The following is a 7,138-nucleotide window of genomic DNA, read 5'->3' as shown; positions in this document are numbered from 1 at the left end:
TGAATTGTCTGCATACCCTGTCAATCAACTGCCTCTCAATAATATATGGTGTCTAACCGATCAAATACCTACTCCTGAATACATATAGCAGCTCCACTGTGTCATCCTCCCACTCCTCATAGTCTAAGTAAGACCTCCATATCACACTATCTATCTCATCGATAACCCTGCGCCAGTACTCCAGTCTCCCAATCCGTCGCTGAGATGTAATCATATCATACAAGTGTACATAGCTACGCCCATGTCCCCTGCCTCTAAAGTGTATCAGACGTGTACCGACAGATGCTCATATGCCCATACCTGCAACAGTGTCACTCCGCATCTCAATCCTGTTAGATTCGTGATACACAAACTGATGCAGCACATAGTACAAGTGTGTCAGCAGACACAGTCCCCATGCAAACCTGGTGTGCTTTGTCACCAATGTCTCTAGAGTCCTCCCCCATCCCACAGCCAACCCTCGTGTTGCCCTATCCGGACAGAGGAACCCACTAATCACTCATGCCAGTACTGTCGGTAGTGTCAATCCTGTCTATGGCATGGTATCCCAAGCCACATGTCTTGCCCTCATCTCTAGTCCTGGATTCTGGAACACTTGTCTCAATGCATCCATGTCTCCATCTCGATCATAAGGAACCAACTCCCCAACGATCGGTATCCTCAGTATCTTGTATACATCCTCCAAGGTGACTGTCATCTCACCCATTGACAAATGAAAAGTGCATGTCTTTGAGTGTCATCTCTCGGCTAATGCAGTCAGCAACCCCATGTTCGCCTGAAACTTAGGCACATGCATGATATATCGCAAGCCCATAGCCTGAACTGCTACTCTATTCTCAAATGTCAACTCTGCTCGTAAACTCTAAATCAATAAGAATTTCTCTCGTGACTTTAACATAGGTAGGTCCTCCTGCAGTCAAGCAAATCAACTGTGTCAATCCTTGTGGTACTCCCTGTTCATCACAAAGTGTTGTTTTTTATCTTAGTGCTTATATCTATCATATGGCACTCTATCCTAGTGGTACTCCCTGTTCATCACAAAGTGTTGCTTCCTATCTTAGTGGTACTCCCTATTCATCACAAAGTGTTGCTTCCTATTCTAGTAGCATTCGTTGTTCATCACAAAGTGTTGCTTTGATCCTATTCTTTAGGGCACCTACTTGAGTGTATCTTCTTGAGTAGCTTATCCAATTGACAACATATGTTCTATCACAGAATTGTCAATTCCAACCTAATTCAATTGACAATGTATGTTCTATCACATAATTGTCAATTTCTTTGGTACTCATTGTTCATCACAAAGTGCCTCGTTTTATCCCATCCTAGAGCTTCTGCTTGAGTGTATCCTCTTGAGTAATTTCCTGATTGACAACGTATGTTCAATCACAGAATTGTCAATCCTAGCCCTATCCGCTACCCTAGTCTTCCCTAGAGGACCTGTTTGAGTGTATCCTCTCAGCAGCTTATCCAATCGACAATGTATGTTTATCACAGAACTGTTGATTCGACCTTGAAGACATAAATGTGCATTCATGACGCAAACGCTCTTGCATACTTCACAAACGTGTCTATCCTGCATAAACGCACTTGAAATACACAGACGCGCTCGCATTGAACACGAACGCTACTGAAATCGTACACGCACTTGGCACAAACACAGGCATGCCTAGCCTACCCAGACGCACCTAGCACCAACACGGACGCGCCTTACCGTTTTTACCCCGCTTGACATTTTTCTAGACCTACCTAGAGCGCATTTATTACACTACTTGGCATGCATTTAGGACAATAATTAATGCAACAATGTACAAGGAGGTTTTGTGGTACTCAGCGGCTCTCCTGCATCTGCTGGCCTCTGATATCGACGAACGCGATCGAATCTGTGCACCAATGTCATCGTTGTTGCCTGCTCTCTCTGCACTCTGATCTTTAAGGTGTGTGGATGACAATGATGATGTTTTCCCTCGTAATCTATCTTATAGACTACCCTAGCCCTAGTTTCTCGAGTCGGTCTTCTTTATCCCGTGGCTCTGTCACTCTATTCTATCTGGTCAGACCATTCTCGCCTTTCTTTCTTATTGAGAGATTGTCTGCGATTTTTTCAGACATTTTCATCCAATCTCTCGAGAAGGCATATCATTCCCACTTTGGGGCAACTTTGTATCAATTCATCTAATCTTCTTTGAAACAATGCGACAAGCTGCATTGTCTCAAAGAGGAGCAAAATGTAGACACCTAAAATTGTCCTATCTTTATTTATTTAATTATTTTAGCCTAATTCTTCTATTAATTAACAAATCTTTATTTATTTAATTAATTCATTTATCCTCTTCTAGCCTTATTTCACATTTAAATAAATACATTTATTTATTGAAATAGCCTTTTTCTTAAATTAAATAAATATTTTATTTATTTAATTGATCAGTCCTCTATTAATTAAATAAATCTTTATTTATTTAATTAATTCATTAGCCTTTTCTACTCATGACACGTCATTCATCTCTTAATTTCTACACTACCTACCCTATTATTATTTTCTTATTTTCTCTACTTACCCTCTAATCCTAGTCGACCATTTATCTTTTACACCTCTCAATCTTATCCCTCCATTTCTTATAGTGTCTTCTCTATAAGGTGATGATTCCTTCATTATCAACCCCCAACGACACTTTCAAATTTTCACATGCGATCAAGCCTACTTGCAACCACATTTTCGTTCTTTGTTGAGCTCTTGTGCACACATAAAATCTGAGAGCAAATATATCAAGCAAGATCAATGGAGATAGGAAGAATGGAGATCCAAACCCTATTGGACATGTGATGGTATAATCTTTGTGATTTTATTTGATTTGCATTGTTTTAAGTAATCTTCATATGTTATGGTGGATCTTTATTGTTGTTAAGCTAAGGTTTTGTGGTTGAATTCATTTAGTCTTTCAATATTGTTGTTTCCATTTTTACCATAAACAGTTACTATCCAAAAATAAAAAAGCAATAGCTTTAATCTCTTAATTCACATATTAAAGTATGTTGAAATTTTAACAAAAAATGATGTATTATTTAAGAGCTTCAAAGGTTTTATTGGAGTTGTTACTAAATACTGAAATAAATAAATTATAGAACATAATCATATAATACCATTTGACCATACAAATATTTGCTAAACATTTACCACAAATTTACATTGAAAAATTGCTATCTCAAAGAACATAAAACTAGAAGCTCTACAAACATTCTTAAAATAAGTTCAATACTAAAAAGAAGTCTCTTGAGCCTAAATTCTACAAATCTCCTACAATGTCAAGATAGAAGATTCTCCATAATCCATTGTACTTTGATCATATTTCGAGCATCCATCTTTACTTTCTCTACCATTGATTTTCATATGTACTACTTTTTTTCCTTGAAATTTTTTCATAAAAATGTAATCTTCTAATATAAACATCATTCTTTTAACTTTTCCAATTTCTACTTCTCTTTACACTTCATATGTTGTTCTTGCACTTTAATTGAGCATTTAGATGTAAAAAACTACCATGGTTCCCAAAGCAAACTCCTCACTTTTCTTTTCTAAGGATCCAATATAGAGCCTAACCCTAATGCCTTTTACTAATGGAACATTTGAACTATTGCAACCCAACAAAAACATCTAATCATAAATCCTTCAATATACATAGATTGCAATCATGAACCTCTAAGAGATAGTGATATAATTCTCTTCACCAATTTACCATGGGATGATCCAATTAGGTTAGATCCATTGCAATCATTGACAAGTGAAAAAATTGTTTGTAAAGAAATCTAAGTGCATACCAAGACAAAATATAATTGAATGAATTGTATGAAATTAATAAGTTATATGGCTTTGTACTTCACTATGTAACATAATAGGTAAATATGCAAAGACTAAAATTGATTAGTATTGATTAACCACAGTTTTTTTGGGGTTCAGTTATTGAAAACAACATAGCAAAGCTAGAGAAGAATCACTCACTACGACACTGCTCATTTAGCCAGTTAAAGCAATTCTTATAGTTTTTGACAAATACAAAAAAGTAGAGACATTCTTATACCAGTTAAGAAATAAGACATCACCAAATACAAAAAAAAATACAAAAAATACAAGAAAAGAAGAAAACAAGACATATTTCTTTGTTTTATTCTAAAATAGTAATGTAAATGAATAATAGGGTAAGAGAGGAATCATTTATTGAAGATAAAATTATATCTTCATTAATGAATTCATACTATGTTTTTTTTATAGATGAATTTTACTTTCTAAAGATAATTTTTCCATTCTAAAGACACACATTATAGCAAAGTGCATAAGTAATAAATTTTATTTTATTGTCTAATATAATAAATCTCAATCACATGTGTTGGGAAAGTGTAAGTGTAAACTCAAAAAATAAAAGAAATGGAATAACACATAAGACATTGATTTATGTGATAAAACCTTGATAAAACATCAAGGAAACATCCAAGGTATTGGTATTCTTTTTGTTAAGAGAAAACAATTACAATCCATAGCTATTGCTATCATAATTGCTCTTGCCATTTTACAATTCACAGTGCTATTTACAATAACATTAGAATTGCTATTACAATCTACAATTCACAACTCTTACATTAACTTTTGAAAAAAAAAAATTATTCGATAACTCTTACATTACTATTCTTTTTATTAAATTTCTCCACCTCAAACCTTGCATTCAAAACCTTCATCATTTGATATTGCAAAATCAACACCAAATCCTAACACAGTTGTTGCAAAAATAATTGCTTCGATACCATTTGTTGGGAAAGAGAAAACATAACACCAAATTCTAACACAATAAAATCAACACCAAATCCTAACACAGTTGCTGCAACAATTAATCGCTTTGATACCACTTGTTGGAAAAGCGGAAGCATAAACCCCAAAAATTAAATATTGCAGCACAAATTAATTACAAAGAAATAACAAAAAGAATAAAATGAAATAATAGAACAACACATAAGAAACTGATTTGTGTGGTAAAAAGGAAACATCCACAAGGCAATGTATCAGTATTTCGTTGAACTAGAGGCAGTGTGCACTAAGACCTAAAGGTTGGATGTAGTTGTGAACAAATCACTGAAGGAGGTAGATTGCAATAACATTTGTGAATGTTGTAGGAGGGTTTTATAAACAGATCTTTGAATGAGAGTTAGTTTAAATGTGTAAAACCTAAGGATTTTCAAAAAAAAAAAAAATCATGTTGTTGAGGCTTTGTCAGACCTTGAGTATGAAAAAAAGAAAGAGATAAGCACATTATCTACAAATGTTTGAGTTTAACTCCTGAAACATTTCAAATTACCTTAGGTGTCTAATGCAAGAGCATCCAAGAGATTCAAAATTGAATTTGGCATATTCAACTGCAAATTTGAAATATTCATTCTTGGGACGTAGATTCTTGGAGTTACAACTCACAAATTCACTCCTAAAAGATAATTGTTCAAATGGGCACCCAAGAATGAGAGATTGAGTAGTTTCTATTTTGGGGGACTATTGAGTGGAGTTAATGGCATAGTGGATTATTATTCTTAGGATGGAGGTGGGTGGAAGTGACAAAGCATCTAGAAGCTTTGAAAACAATTTCTATCCCTTGTTTGGGCATAGCTTTTTGAGGGTTACCAAAAACAGGTTTTGGTAACTATGGTGGTTAAAGGCAAATTTCAACATTCATTTTAAAATTCTTATTTTTCAAATTTTTAAAAAAGTTTGAGGGGAAGAAGAAATTTGTCTTTGAATGGATGGCAGATTGAAGATGGACAAATATGATCCTAGGCTAAACCATATTGAAGAAATTGCAAGTTGAAGGTTAAAAAGTGGTTTTTGTAGAAGGATGCATGAGGGGTAGAAGTGTTTTGGATTGTAATTTCTTCTAGTTATTGTGACTAATTTTATCAGTTTTGTATCTAATTTTGGAGTGTCATTTGAAGCTTATAAGGCTGCCATGCAATGTATTTGCAGATTTACTATGTAATTTGTTGATGTAATTTGTTGATACCCTTGATGTAGGGTGCTCCTATTGGCCCAGTTTGTTATTGCGTCAAAAGACCGATCTATCAACACCCAATACAAACTGTAGAGATATGGATCGCACAGGAGGCAGTTACTCCCTTGTCACAAATCCCGAGGGGAGCATTGACCATTTTGCCAACAATCTCCCCCTCAACGTTACCCGAAGAGATTCGAATCCATGGCCCAACGCTCTCATACCATTTTTTGGCCCAATTTGTCGTTGCGTCAAAAAACCGATCTATCAACACCCAATACAAACTGTAGAGATATGAATCGCATGAGGCAGTTAGTCCCTTGTCACGAATCCCGAGGGGAGCACTGACCATTTTGCCAACAGCTCCCCTATCTAACCACAACATTCAAATGCAATTCAGAAATGCAAAGAAATGCAGGACAAGTCTGCAAAAACAAATCTCTTATTTACTATCTAAATGATCCTGAAATCGAGCTATACAAAGAAACTTTGATATAAGATTGAATTGTAGCCTCATAGGCATACATAGAAATCTGATTTAAAATCAGTCATTAGACAGAAAAGAACTAATAAGAAAAAAATAACAATTTCCTTCTTATTGGTCTTCTGCTACAAAACAGGCTTTCCAAACCTGCAACTTGCAAAAGACTTCTACCAATTCAAGATCTCCATTTGAAAAGAAAAATGAGATGGAAAACAATTTTGATTTTCTAAACCAAGGGTATAATACCTCCTAAAATCCCATGCCCAAAATGAGAAATTGTAGTTTTTAACTTAGAAAATTACAAATAATGTCAATTTCGACTGCACTTGGCTCACCACCACCCACGCCAAGATTGGGAAGATTCCAAGAAAGCTCCATGAAGACTTTCCTTCCTACCTCCACTTATTGGTCTTCTGCTACAAAATCACTAACCCTTGGCCGCCCATTTTGAATGAGATGCATTTCAAGCAAGATCCCTATGTCATGCCAAAGACCTGCCTCTAAGATTTCTTAAGCTAAAGAATCACACTTAGAATTATAGAATGAAGCTATCAACAAAACACCAAGAAGAAAATACGGAACATGCGATCACCACATCCAGGTTTGAAAGATGCAGCTGAGAGAATATTTTATT

Source organism: Cryptomeria japonica, chromosome 6 (assembly GCF_030272615.1).
Source record: "Cryptomeria japonica chromosome 6, Sugi_1.0, whole genome shotgun sequence".
Classification (NCBI taxonomy): domain Eukaryota; kingdom Viridiplantae; phylum Streptophyta; class Pinopsida; order Cupressales; family Cupressaceae; genus Cryptomeria; species Cryptomeria japonica.
This window is presented reverse-complemented; position numbering follows the sequence as displayed.